This window comes from Calonectris borealis, chromosome 1 (genome assembly GCF_964195595.1).
Source record: "Calonectris borealis chromosome 1, bCalBor7.hap1.2, whole genome shotgun sequence".
Classification (NCBI taxonomy): Eukaryota; Metazoa; Chordata; class Aves; order Procellariiformes; family Procellariidae; genus Calonectris; species Calonectris borealis.
In genome coordinates, this window is record NC_134312.1 from 178,977,883 (window position 1) to 178,996,511 (window position 18,629).

General features: G+C 36.9%; 1 protein-coding gene across 1 annotated transcript in view; it reads left to right on the forward strand.

Moving 5' to 3' along the window:
• Positions 1 to 18,629, forward strand: part of PCDH9 (protocadherin 9) — a 698,109-nt gene that overhangs the window by 397,380 nt on the left and 282,100 nt on the right. The gene's annotated exons all lie outside the window — the stretch shown is intronic.

Sequence of the window (18,629 nt, forward strand, 5' to 3'; positions counted from 1 at the left end):
ATAAAATAACCATTACCATAAAAACCAGAACCATTGTTTAACAGTAATGAATTTAAAAAAAAACCAACCTCAAACCCCAAAAACACCATAATGGGAAAACACTACTGAGAAAAACTGAATGCTGCACATGAAAAAAAAAAAGTATTCTTTTAATAAAATACACTAAATAATGTAGAATATTTTCTTAATTCTTAGATTTGACTTTCTAGCTAATTTGCTGAGGGTCTGATGTATGCCTTCTATTTATTGTAGTATATTTCTTCTGAAGTATTGAAAATTTCCTTTCCAAATGCTCTTGGCATTAGAAACAAATTTGAAGAATAAAAATCTGAAATGAAGCAACATGGTATCTTAATCAACCCTGAATTTACAAAATGTAGGCCGCACAGCAAAGTCCCTGCTATTGAAAGGAGTAGTTCTTAAGTTCAAAATGCTTCCTACTTCCCCACATGAAGCTCCAGAGAACAAGGATTCAAAAAAGGGCATCAAATTCAGTCTCAGTTGCACTGTGGAATAACATTTTTTTTTTGCAATGTGAACATTACATTTCTGTAGAAATTCTGCCAACTTTGCTTAGATGAAACACTGAATTTGCAATAGCTGCAAATTAAGTAGTGTGGTATGATAGAGGGAGTGAAGGCTTGTCTGGAAGAGCAAATGATCTATACTAGTGAGACTGCTCATATAGTAGATAAAAATCTTCTTCTCCCCAATTTGAGCGCTAGGAATGTTATTAGTCTTAGAAGCATTATCTGTCCTTTGTAATGTCTGTCTGACTGTAAAGCAGATGCTGGTTTTATTCTACTTTTCTCAGGCAATCATTTTCTACTTTCTATACTTACTTCTTTAGGATGTCACTCATCATTTGGAAATGATCAGAAGCATTCCTCGCCACCAACCCACCCCAGCCTAACTCTTTTAGAACTTTCCTCTGTGCCTCTGGAGAGCTAGCAGATAATTTGGGTTATTCAAGTATACTGATTCAAGGACTGAGTGCAGGTGTTCATTCATTTGGCCCATTCCTTTCTTACCAATAAATGAAAAAACAGTGTTTACCCATTGGGAAAAATGTCTTTGTCAAGTGGCCATATAAGACATTTCAGGTTAAATGTTATTTAACATCTTAGGCGTTTTTGTTTCCAGCCCGTGGTAAAAGGGACACGTTATCAGAAAGACATTTTGTGGTATTTTCCTATTTCATTAAATATTGGTTAGGAAAGGAAAGGAAGATAGTGGGGTTTTTGTTTGTTTGCAGCTTCAGCTTGTCAGGGAAGTACAGTGTAAGTGACATGTAGTAAGGGTCTCATGTAGCAGAAAAAGGTGGAAGAAAAAGATCCCAAAGCTATTTTAAATGCTAAGTTAATTGCTTGAGACTGAGATGCAGTTAAAGAGCAATTGTATCGTTTGCAACCAGAACTTCTTAGAAGGTTTTTGTTGCCAATCCGTTGCTTCAGAATAAGCCTTCTTTTCCTGAAACGCTATATAAGTTGTCAAATGCTATAATCAACCAGCTCATCTAGGCATATGGCAAAATTAAAAAGCCCTGGGGATTTTCTTATGGCTAAAATATTCTGTCTCACTTTTGATCACAACCCAGATGAACTGTGACCTCTTACGTTGTGACAAGGCTGCTTCTACTTTGTCCTTTTGTGGAATTTTAATCGACTTCTCAACCCAACCACCATAAATTAAGTCGGGGGGGCAAGTTCCAGTCTACAAGCTTAGTTTCACTGAAGCATGTAGAGTCCTGCATGGTCTCACGAGAGCAGGCAGATGCCAGAGTTTTAGCTGTAAGGCAGAGTTTTCTGTATTCAGGAGATTGCGTCCTTCCCACTTGGATGTGGTGCCCGGAACACAATTCTAGAATTAGTTCATTATCCCTGGGGTGTTTTTAATTTTAACACGCATTTTTCCACACTGTCCTCCTGTGCATGCGCATATTCTTCGATACATACAATGTGTGTGTGTATTAAGTTCATGTGTATGTGTCTACCCACATATATAAATTGCCACATAGGAAACACTGTTTACTCTTTTCTTTCTCATCTTCTGAAGTTTCATTGCCAATAGAAGTGACTTAAAAATATCATCTTCACAAAAATGATCAAATAAAGTTTAAAACAGTTTAAATATTTGTCTATTAAAAGAAATACTTCCATTGTATTTGCTTTCTATGAACATTAATCTCTTTGATTTTCTGTACTTACACTGTTTGACTCTCTTGCTAAGCCAAATAAACACCTCTCGAAAACGACAAGGAGAACACAATTTGAAAAGGGCAAGGCACGTAGGCTGAGCAAAGCTGGTGTCAAAATACTAAATGCCTGCTCTTGTGACACATCCAGTATGATGAGACTACATTTTCTTTTGGGCTTAATATTAGCACGATCCTCAGAGATGTCCAGTATACAGTTTTTACAGAAATCTGCCTCAGACTTGGGTAGGAATTTGTACTTGGGTGAACAATAATTCCTCCCCACTGATGAGTGCAGAGAGTAACTGAGAAAACTGTCTATAGATAGCAACTTCTGTTTCTCCGCCAGCTCTTGATGGTTGCTCATCCCTGTGTAATTGTTCGTAGTGTTTCATGAAGAGCCTGTTAATCCCTATAGGTTGTGTAAAGTGATTCCCTGTGGATGATCTAATTGAAGCAATTAAGGTGGGTTTATTATCGCTGTTTAGTAACTGGACCCATAGTCTTCCTGTTGTATTCTCAGATTGGAATAAATGCTGTCTAGGAAGAGTGATGGGTATTTCTTCTTTACAAGTGTGGAGAGATTTAAATAGTATCAAAGCTAAACCGATAATCAGGTGGGTGAGTCAGGGGTTAATTTGCAATTAGAAGGTCTTCAAATTTATTAGCTGCTTTTCCCTTAATTAAAGTTCTGTTGAAGGTCAGTTTTTGCCTTGATGGCCTCTTTATTTTATCTGTTAAAAACAATGGCGCTGATAAAAGGTTTTACTGAAGCCCAGAACAGCGCACAGGGAAAACTGAAGGGAGCATATTAGTGTGTAAAAGTGAGGGATTCATCTCCACGGTGACAAATTTCATGACGTCCTGTAGCTTCAACAAAAGTCAGTGATAACTAGGTCCGTGCTGGTCAGGCCAGTAATGCATCGAGGCTGTGGTACTGCGGTACTGCCCGTAGCCTGCGGTCTCAGAGGGACGGCTGACATAAAACTCTGAACACCTTGGTGGCACTTGTTCCTTTACCTGTACCTTTACTGTTTTGTTATGTTAACTATCAGATATATTGAGTGGATATCTGAAGGTCTGCTTTTTATCTGGCAAAAATATGTCTGTGATAACACACATTTCTTGTCTTAATATTTTGTCCTTTCCTCTTATTCTTTGGAGGTGAGCTCTGAGCTATAAAATGTAAATGCAGGTAGCAGACCCTTTCTGTTGGCTCCTCTACGGTTACCAGCCTGTAGCTAACAGAAGCTTTCCCACAGATTATAGTGTTTCTCAGATTGCGACACCCTTTGAAATCAGGCTGGCTCTCCACAGAAATCACAAATGGGATATTAATAACATGTCAGTAAGAGTCAGTAGGAATAAGAGTGTCTAAAATACCTTTCTCGGTCCTTTTGTCAAAATCGGGAGCTTAGGCTGTCACACAAAACTTTTGGGAAGTTTATATCTAATACCTGCCTATAATACTTAGTTAAATGTAGTCTTCAGACTAATAGATCCAGAATGTTTTAGGCCATTGAATCATTATGGAAGCCTTGCAATTTTAATGCACTCTTGTCACTCTTTTTAATCTCAAAATGCTATTGGAAACAGTCTATTTATAGTTTCTTGAACTAACTGCAGAGCCACTTGGCCTGCGAATAACCAAGAACTACTCTTCAAAGCATGACCCCAAAATAAGACACATCTGTATTCAGGGTCGTGTTTTCCAGGGTCCGTATTTCTTCAGGGACATGTTTTCAACTGGAAAACTAAAAAAAAGCAGTACGAAAGCTTTTGCTGTGTAGAACAAGTTTTTTGAATTAGACTTAGCCTTGCACAGTATTAGATAGGACGACTTCTTTTTTTTCCAGCTTAATTGCAAGAAATTGTCAACATCCTATCTGCAGTTAGTTACATAAATGTAAATCATGAATAGCTGAGCTACTGTCAGAGAAGTTATTCTATATTCTTGCAGTCAAGAGACAGAATTTGGCCCCTAACTGGATTTTTTTGCACTCTCCAAGACCTTCAAGCTATAGGGGAAATTGCTAGTCTGAAACAATTAAAATGGACTGATCTCGTTAAAGTTTTTAGTCAACTTTTGTAGCATCAGTCCTTTCTTGATTTATCTGGGAAAACACTAACATACTGAATCAGGATTGTCAGAAAGATCTGCAGCTTTCTCTTTTAAGCTGTGAGAATACACACACTCAAACAGTTCCTAGTGTTCATATATTAACTGTTGAATTTTTTACCTGGATTTCTGAGAAAACTCGGTATATGGGATCACATTGCCTTTCTCCCCGACTCTCAACTGTAGTAACTTTTGAAGCCAGTTTTGGTCAAATTTGGCTGGGGATATATGTCTCAAACATTAAGTTCCTGTAAGGTTTCATGAAGATAAATTGCCACATCGGTGGGTAAAACCCTATTATTCTTCTCACTGAGGGAAACGCTGTTGGGCAAACCCACTCTGTAGGGAATCTAGAGAGAGCTGAGAGAGAGACACTGTAAGAACTGAGAAACCATAATCTGGAGCTTGTATTTTTTAGAAATAAGTAGTTTCAAACAGGAGACGTACCTGGAGGAGGTGTTACTGATTCTGCTACTCAAGGAACTACCTATTGGTACACTTTCATGTACTAGCTATTATATTGAGGCCAGTTATCACACTCTCACTCACTGTTTTTAAATCTCTGTCTGAACCTCCTTGGAATTGCAGTTAGGGACAAAATCAGAGTAAAAGAAAAAAACCCTTTTACTATAAACCACTCCTGTTCCTGTTGCTCTGTGAAACTGCAGGTGTGAAAGGAGGGGAACAGCAAAATGTTCCATAGCTGTATTGTAAGCCTTCGGAAACCAGCCTGGCTGTAGCTGCTCCTGAAAGAGGTCCTGTGTGCACACCAGAGGGTGTGCGTGATGCATGTCAGGCTTTTCACTACCCTTGCTCTTCGTGGTGGCAGCAAGCCAGAGCTGTTTTCCTTCCGGCTTTCTTTCACAGGTTTGCCCCTGCCCATGTTGCAGGATGAGCAAAACGTGTCTGTCATACAAAGGGCAGTAAAGATTAAATTTCACCTGAAATCCTGAGAAGTGTTGAGATTGCTCCGGTTCGATGACAGTGTTCAGTCAGGACGGTGCTGGGTCCATGTGAACTCATGGCAATAGTTGAGGATCTTCTCTTGTGTTTTGCATACATAGCATGAACTGCTCTCAGGCAGTACGCAAAGGAGCACGAAAAGTGCAATAAAGATTAGCACTGCAGATAAGAGCCTTGCAACAGCATGGGGGAAGAGGTTTTTACCTTAGCTATATTTTTAAAATTCTAAATGGATTTTGACTCCTCTTGGCATATTTAGATTCTTATCTGCCAGCCGTCCAGAAAGGAGAGGCATGTGTTCCTCTAGGATACAAGAAGTCGTGGTTGCTGTTTTCTTTGTAGTCTTTTTATGTTCATGTTCTTTTCATTGAAATGATTTTGATTTTGTTCTTTAAGAAATATACTTGAAATACTGTTTTCCCTGATAATTCAGTTAAGGGTTCGTACAAAAGGCAAAACATTCTTTATGGTGATCACTTTGCATTTACTTTCTGCATATTATCCTATGAAAACACAAGCTCAGCATAACTTGCAAACTTGCATTCATCTGAAGTATTCAATAAAACATGAACGTTCTGTATGTGTATATATATACACACATATATGTACAAATTTGTATGTATACATTTGGAAGCTTACAGAAAAACAGCTCTAGAAAAGGTCTGGTTTTCTTGACTGTTGTGCTTGTCACATACAATTTGAGACTTGGGTTCTGTCTTACTGAAATACAGCTGTGTGCTATAGTGAAGGTTACAGCAACCTAGAAAAATTAAGACAATTATTTGATATATTCTTTTTACGCAAAAGTCAGCAACAAATTTATACAGCAGTACGTCAATAGAGAGGTTATTCTTTTTCATTTAATTCATCTGAGAAAAACCAAAAGAAAACAAAACATTCTTTTCAACAAGAAAGCCATGAACAAATTATTAAAAACTGAAAAATATACACTAAATATTTTAAAATATAATTTTAAATGCTGTGTAATATTATATGATACAGATACTGTCTTGTAAAAATGTAGAATGCCCATTGCAAAACTCAATTTTTTAGAAAAAAGATAACTTTCCCTTCCATCGAAAACCCCCCTGCATTATCTCCATTTTGACTAGTAAAGAAATAGTAAAATAACTAACACACACTGTCAAATCCACTATTACTTAATGTACTTAAAACAGTGTGTTCTGATAAATCTTATAAGTAGTATAAAAGCAATTCTGTAGGTGTTGCTCTTCTAGATAAAGCAATGCTGAGTAGTCATAATGGTGTTGGAATGGAGAAACTTTGTCGCCTTTCTGTGAAGTATAGTTCTAAAAACTTGATCTAATATAGTCAGAGCTGTTATTTTACAGCACTGAATCTGTGTTGTCCTAGCCAAATGCTGTTTATCCAGGCTTCAGACCGAAGTCAGTTTTCAATTAAATTTTTCCTGTCATATTGAATGATTGTATACAGCTTCTGCGTGCTGTTAATAGCTTCGATGTGCTGTGCAGCCATTTCAGCAGTTGATGGTTTGCTCTCTTTCTATGTTTGGTATTTACAGTTTGCTAGGCAGAGTTTCTGAATTAAAAAAAAAAAAAACAACACACAACAAAACAGTGTAGCATGTGAAGATATAACATTGTAAAACAAAACAGAAGTGGGATAAGAGATTGTTTTGAAAATCTTGATTGAACAATGGGATTCAGAAACAGCAGATAGTCTGTGTGAGATTTTGAAGGCAAAGTTTAAGCTCCTGTGCACAAATAAACTTTCAAAAAAGTTGTGCATTTATTAAAAGATTGCAGAAAGTCTGACACCCTTACACTGTTCCTTTCTTACTTTCTTACTAAGTTTCCTTACCTGAATTTAGACATCCAAATATGGGCCAAACGACCCAATCTATGTAAAGAAGTAGGCGCCTACCAACCACAATTCATCTCATTCTACGATCAGTCAGGCAGACTGCATGGATCATGTTCTGAACATACCTGCAAAGAAGACAAGCCGACTAGCTTGCTCTGAAATCTAACTTCTAGACATCTAAAGTAAAGAGAGAGGAATTGTATCAAAGTATTGAGAGAATGTAGGTACATATGAAATATGACTGAAATCTGCATTTTAAAAACTTAGTAATTATTGAGTGGTCTTTATTGGTGTTTGTCGCTCACGTTGAGTATCCTGAATTTTAAGGATATTTGAAAGAACTGGTATGATGTACAGCAGAAAAAACCAAAACCACTGGAAAGCATCTCATTTAACTGAATATACCTTAGAAGTTATACTTAGAAGTCCTCTGTGCCACATGCTGTGTCCCCACTTCTCAAGGCCACTGCTATCATACTAGGCCAGTAATTCTCTACATCATCATGTTAGAGTCATAAATATCTCATTCCATGTAGAATAATTGCTTGTTACTGCTATCTATGCAAAACTGTGCTTCTATCATAAAAAGACGCAAAAAAGTAATATAGATTAGCCATAGCCACATGGCCAATTAGAGAAATTGCTGTCACAACTAAACCAGGTAAAACAAAGCTGCAGGTCCAGGAAAGCTCAGACAGAGCAAACCTGACAAGTCGCAGTCCAGAGGCCTTGCAGATTTAATACAAAGCTGGCGCCTGTCACGATCAATGGCAATACTGTATCACCAGGCCACACAGTTAACACATGTAAATAGGAGGGATTAAATGAAGTTATGGTAAATATGGGAAAATAATGACTAATGTGTATTTGACTGTGAAAAAAGAAAGATTCATCCCATTCGTTTTGCTGCTTTACACAAATATCTACTTAACTGCATTCCACCACTTGCAGAATAGATTATTTTTATTTTTATATTTTCTTATACATTACTCATATATTTTTGTGTGATTTTTTACAGAAGTATGTGCAACATCCACAAGGGGTTGTCTGTAACAAAGGCTCCTAAGCTTTTGGTATCACAAAGCAACAACTATAGTGCAACTGTCTTACCAAGGAAAATGGAATTGCTTATTTTTGGCCATTAAATCAGATTACGCTCTTGCAATTTGAAAGGCTGTACAAGAAAAAGTTGTCCATTTAAGAACTTTACCATTAGTGTTGCTATTCTGTTACTGGTTTCCTTTTTAAAAGCCACAGTGACCACATTGGACGTGATTCTTTTCTCACACAATTGTAATAATAATACTGATTTCAGTGAAATTTCTTCATTTGCCCAGTGTAAGCAGAGAATCAGATTATTTCACAAAAATTATTTTCTTGCCATGTTATAAGAACTTATTATTTTTCCCTGTAAGACATTATCATGATAATTTTAGTAGGGAATAGGTTAAAGTAATCTTCATCCAGTTGGGCAAATAGAGTCAGCCTGCTGCTGTGTTATATAGCCCGTCTGTTCTGCCAACTTATTTTTGATGAGCTTCTTAGAAATTGCTGCTTTTATGCCAGTGACTTAGGGTAGGATTGTCTGTAATTATGCTCTTAGTAACATTGCACGTATAAAGAAAGGAGTGGGGAAAAAAAGACATAGGTCTTTTATGGGACCTCTTGTAGGCTTCTGTCTCATTATGTTAACAATCTGCCTAGAGAATGGTGTCAGATTTAGAGAGCAGACGAGATTGATTTACTTTTCAGGCCCTTCTACCCAGCCTAATTATTGCGTTACAAATGGCGATTCTTTCACCCCTCTGAAGGAGCACTTTGATTAGTGTCTGCAATGCAGGTGCCAGGGCTTAATACGGTAAGTGCATGTCAACTAGTTTCTTTCATCACATAGTGAAACTGTATAAAACAGCCATTGCACAGTAGGAGCTGATGCATGGTTTTGCCATAGCTTGTATGAGCTTAAAATTGATAGGGTTAGAAACGCTACGAAATTTGCCATCTTGTTTTCTTTAATGGTTTCTTTTGTTATTCTAGGAAACCCAAGAATGATGGGTAGATATGAAATGGAAATAAAATTAATGTGAATAGGTAGTTTACCATTGTAGAATTTTATTTAAAATTCAGATCAGATTTCTCTCTTCCCCCTGCCCCCAAGACAAGATTGAATGGTGGTTCTCACAAATTAAGGTATAGTTTCAACATTGCAGGCTCTCTTCTTTGCTCATGTACTTAGTGACTTGACTTACTGAAATGGTTTTATTATTAAGCAATTGTAGAGTAATGTTCTTTTTAGTTGGTTAAAAATTCATTTATAAATAGCATTTTTGTAGCAGTTGACAATGACTAGGTAAATACAAGCTTGGATGAGGAAATAGAAACACAGAATTTTATAGTTAGCACTAATTACTTTAAAAATTAAGAATCAACATTCATGCCAAATTCAACAGGATTCATATCAGACACTAGACTTCCCATCGACTTCCTATTGCAAGATTGTCACTTGTTTTATATGTTACCTCATTTTTGTTTGATATGTTACCTCATTTGCTAGGGAAACAGTTATAATTTTTTTTTCACTTTCTGCATGCTAAAGGAGAAAAACGTAGAGGATAGCCAGTGTAAGATTCTTCCCTAAATAATTTTACATAAGCTAGTACTAAGAAAAAAAAAAGGGGGGCGGGGGGCATGGGGAAATTGTAGGAATGCTGCTCTTCTGAGTGGCACGCAAAGGTGAGGCACTTGAGATCACTGAAGATAGTGTGATGTTTCTCAAACACCTGTGTGTTTGAGTTCTTGGCTCAGAGAACACCAGCTTCTTCCTCAGCTACCTCATTCCCCTTGGATACTTATTATGAACTCTGTCAATTCTCATCCCACATTTAACCAGCATTGCATGTTAATAGGTATCATTTATACCTCAAATGACTTTTTCATGTTAAATTTGATACATGTTCCTTTCGAATTATGTCTGAATATATTCTGAATTATGCAAAAATTGTTGGGTCTGCTTCTTCGCTATTTGGTGTGCAATGTATTTAGTGTAATTATCAGGAAACTATATCAGTAATCATTGCAATATTCATTACTTACACAACAAATATATCCAATGCCCATTAATAATGCTTGATACTAATTTCTGTTTTATCTTAGATTCTTAATTTTTTTAAATTTTATTTTCTAATTATGGATCATCACATGGAATGTACCTGACAAAAATAGTGTTTGTATTATATTAACACAATTCTTCTTATTTTAATAAAACAAATGGAAAATACCGAGAGAAATGTCAAAAGTTAAGTTAAAAATATACAACCTGTTGCCTTAGTAAAATGTCCAACAGGGCTAAGATCTCACACAATATACCTGTATATTGTTGGCAGCCCAGTAACTGATTTTAATGTACCCAAATCAAAATTTTCTGTTTTCCCAATTAAAATAAAACAAAAAGATTATATTTGCACATCTGAACTCACTGTAGTCACCTGTGTTAAACACAATACAGTCTTAATATACATGTATAGACTTGCTGAAACCAGACATTAGTGATGAGTAGGAATATAGGAACTTAGAAATGTGAGCAGACATTTATAGAAAAATATTCCTGTCCACCCATACTTTAAAATTAGACTACCGTAGTCATATCTTATTTGACTAGAGTAATATTGACTCCAGACTTTTTACTCAACTTCCATGTCAATCTATTGAAAATTTATTTGCATTTTCTCCAATATCTAGATCTCATCAAACTGCATTTTTTAAACTTGTAGTATAGCTATTCATCCTTCTGTAAGACCTCTCCTTTAGCTTGTGAAGTTATTTACAATACTGTTGATGATTAATTTTGTGTTTTTCTTCTGTTTTTTTTCATGTACAGTATTATTGTGCAGAGGTTTTTATAAGCCATGAAATCCTGACTTCATCCTCTTTTCCATTTTTTTCTCCTGCATCAAGACCATTACCAAATCATGAGGCAACTTTTTTCCTAAGAGTTCTTTCCCTTTGTCTATACATTTGAAACATTTTACTAGTTATTTTTGACCTCATTTCTTAATCCACTTTTACTCACCATGCTCCTCTGGGCTGTGACATTCCATTTCGTCCAGACATGTAGCACAACCTCTTTGCACAATTAAATGGACAGCAGTGGACCTTAATCCTCAATCACTGCAAATCAGCGTACACTGAATTATTTAGTTGGGATCTTCTGTAAGAACTTTGCGTGTTGTTGTAAGATTGAACAACTGTATACATAATTATATTATCACTGTAGTTATTTTTCTGTTTATACAGTATTTTATTGGTTTAAATCTCCCCGCAACTAGATAATGCTACGTCTTTAACTCTCAGCCTGTGCCTGTGCACTGTATAAATATGGTCTAAAAATTCCAGAAGTGACAGGTGAATATAAGACTCTATATTGCTAAATAAAAGAGAGCCAGAGACTGATTATGGCCCAGAGGCTGAGTCAACATTTGAATTGTGTAAGGGTATCCCCCTCTCCAGAGCAGATTTCTCTTGGAGGTCCAATGAGTTTGGATTTTTCAAAAATAAGACACTGAATGGTGCCTGTTTTGAATGTTCCTTGTAAAATCCTGCAAGGCAAGTACAAGGCAGTTTGCAGATTTTTGGGGTTCTCTTTAAGCTTTGTTTTGTTATGTTCCAGAACTACCCGTAACTTCCCATTTTTTGTCCTGGATAAAAGTTATGGAATGCAACATAGTATTATAAAATACTCCCTTTATGTTATATGCCTTTCATAAAGGAACTAAAAACTTTTATCAGCATGAAGGAATTGAATCTTGCACAAACATATTAGAGGCTTTTAATGTACTTTGGCAAACTGGAAACTGAAGCAGATTAATGTGGTCTGAACACCAAATAGTTAAAGGGCTATCTAAATGCTAGCGGTATACGGAGATCAAAATTTTTCGTCCAGTTGAATCAAAGACAACAAACAAGCAAACAAGCAGAAATAGGAATATAATTTAGGGGAAACAGGGTAAATGCAAAAAAGCCAGGGATAAAAGATTACTATGTGTACTATTGGACATTAACTCTCCTAAATTTCTCTAGTAAAATGGTATCTGTAACCTTATTCTTTTGCTACTTTTTCTACGCTGACTCACTAAGTCATATGTAGTCTATGATGTAGATAATTTTAGCTTTTGGGGATGGTGTTTATGCTCAGAGTGTTTGCAGAATGTGTATCATATACTTGAGTATAATTTAAAAAACAATCACAAAGGGGCAGTGCCACTCTGACATATGCATCTTGCAGCAGAATGAGTTTGAAATTTGGTTTCATAAGCTTTTAATGAAGTAGTAGTCAGGAATTTTAATAGACCACACTTTCTCACATATATTGAAGAAACCTTACAGCAACTGGGAATAGAATTTGACTGTATATTTTCAGCATTTTAACTAACTAAATAAGAAAGTCCAGCTTAATCTCCAGACTTGGGAATTTTAATTCAAACCTTTGATTCAGATTAGGCAATTGCTTATTTTTTGCACTTATCTACTCAAATTAAAGTATGAGGAGTTTCAAAGCTGTAGCAACACATTTTCTTGCTTGCAACACTAATTATAACGTAGCTTTTTTCAATAGCGTGAGAACACGAAGATCATCTGTGTCATCATTCTTGCTTGATGCATAATTATGGCCCAGTGCTTTAATTTGAATTGTCCAAAGGAAGGTTGAATTAACTTCCTTGCTAGTAAATATAGCAGCTGGGATTCTGTTAGTTCCCTGCAGAGATCCCCAGGCAATATTTATCAGAAATTTCAAGTGCAAAATAAATTGTTGTGCTACAGCAGTCAGTCTGCACAGTGATATGTGTGTACAGCTGTAATAAGTGGCAATACACAGTTAAACAGTGTGAATTTGATCTTGTTACTCCTCTCCTATCAATAACGCTTGCACATTTCAGGTGTTCTGATGCACAAACGTTTACTTTATAAACAGAATTTTTATGGGAGTGTGTAGCACATAATTTTTTCCTACTGTAGAAACCAATTATGTCGCGCAAAGTTCTTTTCAAAAAGGAGTTAATGCTGGTAACAAACATTAATGCTTTATGTATCTCTCTCTTCATTACACAATTTCTGATTTGAGTTTTTATTCACCTGCCCGGATTTGTCAATGGGCTTTTATGTTTTTACCTTAAGGATATCCTGAAGGTGGGCCAGGGAGTCTGGCTCTGGCTTTCTAAGGCTGGGAGGTTTAGAATGCATCGTACTCTTCCAGTTGTGCAGAGACACTTACAAGTAGCGACAACAGCAACAACAGCAGCAATAGCAATACTAAGAGCAACGGGAACGACGGAGCGCCGCAGCCCTGCCGCCGGGCTGCGCCCCCGCGGCGCCCGGTGCCGGCCGCGCTCGCCGCCCGCGGGCGGAACTGTTTTGCCAACAGCGCCCCCTGCAGCCCGCCGGCAGCCCGGCGCCCCGCACCCCCGGCGCCCCGCACCCCCCGGCCGGCGGCGCGCTCCCTGAACGCGGTTGTCTCTTAAAATTAGATTTGAAAGGCAACACCTTAAAGCACCTTTTTGCGGTCGAAATTTTGCACTGTCAGGTTTTATATGATTTCTGAGAGTATAGCCGTAGGCTCCGTCATCGGAAACTCGCTGGGAAAGAAGCAGGGAGGGAGCAAAAGGAGAAACGAGCTATCGCTGTTGCTGAAGGCCTGCAATCAGGCATAATAAACTCTCCGGTCAGCAAATTAACCTGAATCTTTGATACTTTTTTTTTTCCTTTCCTTTCTGTGAATATGCTTTTATTTGCGAAGGCCGGTTCTAAGCTTTTGTCCCCTTGGTACCATCTCCCTCGTGATGCGAGAGGGAGAGCAGTGTAACACCTTCTCTAATTTTAGTTTGAATAACTTGTATGCCCAGCAGTGGCAAAGTCAGCAGGGTTCCCTTCAGGATGTGGGGCAGAAGTTAGCATTGCTTTGGTCTATTTTTAGCCAGGGTCTGTCGTTTGGCAACACTAGAGGGCTGTAGAAGTCTTTTCTAGTCACCCACAGGTGACAGGTTTTTTGGTTTGGTTTGGTTTGGTTTTTTTTTCTGGGGAAAGTGGTGGTGCTAATGGAAGTGCTTGTGTAGTGCAGGAGGTATAAATGCACATCCTAACCAAATTTCAAACCAGCATTATTTTTAAACATCTTTAAATTATCAGAATGCAAGGAGTTTAGTTATGAGTGCAATTATAACTATATCTTTATATGTCCTGACTTTTAATAACGTAGTAATTGCCATTACATTATAAAATCATTGAGAATAACATTTGTCTCTTCCTTACTTTGCTTCATACTTTAATTAATTGCAAGTGAGTGTGGGCTTGTGGGTTTTTTTTGGGGGGGGGAGGTGGGTTAGGTTCACTTGCATACACATTTCTAATGCTCCCGTCTCTGTACATATACTGTTAAAACGCTGTATGTTGTCTTCAGAACACCTTCAGATATCTTTTTTGACCTATTGGTGGCCTTGACAAATTAAAATGCCATTCACGATGGACAGCAACATTAGTCAGTAGGCAACAATCGTTCCCTGGCCACAGAAAACAGTAAACACAAAACCTGCCCTTCCCCTTTTCACTTTTCATGACAGCAACCCCACCTACATGTCTGTATGGATGGATGGGGTTTTGGTATATTCTAAAGATTAACAAATCTAGATCACTTCAGATAGGTGTGGAAGTGAATTCTGCAGTGAAAGAGCACTCATATACCTTGTCATTAGTTCCCTATCTTTCACTCGAAGGTGCTTCAGTGCTGTCAGTAATCTTAACACATGGGGAGGGAGCTTCAAGTCATTTTGGGCTTTATAGGTCAAAAGTAGCACTTCAAACACCACTTGAAAAACAACAGGCAGCCAGAGCAGATTTGGAGAGCAGATGTCAAATGCTCATAAAGGGATACAAAGCATATCAAGCAGAATGGCACCTTCCTGTATCTGATTGTTTCCAGATTGATTTAAGGTGCAACCCAATGTAGAGCTCCTATCAGTAGCCAGATCAGCTACTTGATAAAGACATGTTTGCAAATGCTAAATTATTATAGCGTATCATAATGTGGAAATATAATTATGCATTAAAAGAAGAGAAGAGTTTATCCTCATAATTTTCTGTGTTACAAGATCAGGTAAGATTGCATTCAGAAGGGAGCAATATTTCTCAGTATACTTCAATTTCACCTAGAAAGAAGCCACCTCTATCCAAAACCCCACTCACTTGGCATTGTTATTGCCATTGTCTCTATGGGAAGGGGACAAGGACTGTAATACACTTCCCTGGAAATCTCAAATAAGTTTGGAGGAAGTCAGAAAAAATTGTTCCTACATATTCTTCTGATCTTAAAGACTTCTGCAAGTCTTTGCAGAGTTGTAAGTTTATGTGTATTGTAAGTAGAACTATTTTTTCTGGGAACAATTCCCCTTACTTTCAAAGATATAGAACTCAGAAATAACTATTCCATTTCAAATATTAGACTTTAAGATCTCTTAACAACATGCTATATGAACAGTATTAGTATATTCAGATTCTGCTATCTAGATCAACCCTTCATTTTAGATGCAAATTTATTTTTTTCCCTTTGTATCGCTTTATTGTTGCAATAGATTTAATTTAATTCTATACATGCATGCCATTTTTGGAAACAGCTACTGTATGCTTGATTTGCTTAGATGGCTCAGGACATACGCAACATGGGCAATTTTCATAACACCTTTCATAAGAGACCCTAATATGTTTTATAAACTCAATCAACACATGCTTATATTATTTGTGAGGCCATTTGATATCATGATGAAAGTCAGATATCTATCGAGTAGAGAGTGGCAGCTCTTATCAATATGTATTGACATTACGTGACAGTTTAAAATAGGAAGTAAAGAATGCAGCATCCAGTCTGCAGTATTTCTGGTATGTCTTACTATGGTCAGCTTGTTAACAATGTTTTTTTCTATTGTGGATTATAATCAAATGGATTTTGTTTCAAACTAGCATGGAATAGCAAAGCTTTTGCTAGTGTTTTCAACTGTCAAAATTCAGTGCTAGTAGGGTTTGTTACCAGCTATTGCTGCCAGGTATGCGTTACAAGAGAGGAAAACGGTAGGTACTCAATCTGGGCAAAGGGGGAAAAAAAGATCTTACAAAGCTGGAAACATAAATCAGAGTTAGCACTATCACAACAATTCTTTGTATTTTCTTCTTGTAGGAAAATACTGCAAAACTGAACAAGCAAAGTGGGATGCACCTTTTCTAAAATGTCTAGAAAAGGACAAGTTAAACATGTATAACAGATTCCTGCTATCACTGCAGCTAAAAGGAAATTTTGGGACAATGTAGTTCAGGTTTGCAAACTATTACATATTTTATTCTGATTTGATGGTGCATACAGTATCAGTAATGTTTATAGGGAAGTTGGAAATCCACTAATCATCTGATTAAGGAACATCAGGGCTTATTTAATGATAATATTTTTGCTTGGCATCAGGCAGGGCTTAATATCCTGTGAACTGACCATTCTGGATGATCTTGTTGAGCTCTTTGTACCATTAGTGCATTACTGATGTGTCCTTGAAGAACTGAAGGTAAAAAGAAATTTTGTGATACCAGTTATTTAATTTCGTTTATTGATTTATCTGACTCTATGGCAGGTTTTCGAGCATCAAGTGTGAACAGCATGACCAAACAGCTCCATATTTGATTATACGAATAAAGTGAGAGCTAAACTTTCAAATGTGAAGAAAATGAACCAAGAGGGCTTTTGTGCTGCATGAGGGAAATTGGTTCTTGTTTCTCTCTTACTTTTTGTGTTGAGGAATTAAATCATAAATTCAAAAATGATACAGCTTTCTGGTGCCACATTAGTCGCTAGGTGGCCGGTAATAAAGAAATAAATGGCTAATTCTGATCAGACTTGGTAAACTGATAGGAATTCCACTGTGAGCACTGTAAAAACCTGGGAAGATGGACCATACTTACAGATGCGAAACTACTGCTTCAGGAAAGCAGCCACTTTCACAAAGTGAAAACTTTGTGGAGAGAAATACTGGATAAACAATGGAATGTGAGCTCACAAAAGTGAAAGGTTTTTAGAGATGTGGCTATGCAAATATTGAGTAAGACTCAACAGATTATATTGTCCCGGCTCTTGGCATTAGTGTAACTATTTCATGAATATTGTGTCCTATTCTGGTGCCATCAATTAGAAAAACAAAACACTAAATGTCAAGGAAGCACAAAGAAATGATTGAAAGGACTGGAACACATGCTTTGCAATGAAAAGCTGAGCTTAGGCAAAAAAAAAAAAAAAAGTGGCCTTAGTAGAGATTTGATTAGAAGCTATAAATACATACATGGAGAACAAAAATTTGTTAATGCTGGTCTATTAAGTCTGTAGGCAGGAAAATGTCGAAGTGTAATGGCTAAAAGCAGAACATAGACCAAATAAAACTAAAAATAAGCTGGATATTTTAACTAATCCTGGAAACTACTTTCTGATGCAATTGATAGATTTTCTGTCACTGGAAATAAAAATGTGACCTTTATTCATTTTCTTCTTTTAAAGATATAGTCTAAATCAAGCTTAAATATTGAATTTGAAGCAGAAATAATTAAAGTATAGTATCTATAATATACAGGAAGTCAAATAACCACACTAGTATTTCCTGTCCTTAGAAGTGCATTAACCTAAAATAGAAAGCATGCACACTTTCTGTTTCTTTTAATTTCCTTTCTATATCCTAACTGTTAAACTATGTGCCAATTTGTTGTCTACTCCTGAAAATACTGTGTGTAGGGAGCTTCCATTTAAGTCAATAAGATTAGGGGAAATTAGGGTCATACCCTTAATATAGAATATAATTTATTTGGATATTGGCTATCTTCCCGTTGATATCATAACAAATTCTACTTACCTGAAAGCATACAGATTTTTTATCTTCCACTCAAGAATGTATAGCATTGCACAATTGACCAAGTGTATTATGGGAGAAGTTCATCTTTCTATAGAGGATTAAGTATTACCCTTCCCCAGAGGCAGAATGCCAGATTGATTTGATGGACCAGTTTACCATAGCAAATTGCATATTCCAGAAGCACTTTCGACCAAGAGTTACTGTCTGTAGTGCACCATCTGCTAAAAGTCTGATATCTCTAAATTTAGATGATCGGTGCAGTCAATTTGGATAGTAAATTATTCATTTAAACATTGTAGTGGACACTTCACCACACGAAAGCCTGCTTCTGCTTCTGAAATTTTAGTTAAGTAGGATAGAAAACTGGCGGATGAAAGCAAATACCTTTTTCACTTCTTTGAACCTATACAATTACTTACATCCATAGAAAAGTATGTATCAGTAGAATCGCAATTACTGTGTGAATACACTAATTTGACGCTCAGCACGATAAGTTAAGTAATGAAGAGTGAACTCAGGCACTGCAAACTAATGGCACTGTGATTACATTACTTTGGGATGAGAGTTTATGGGATGCAACATCACA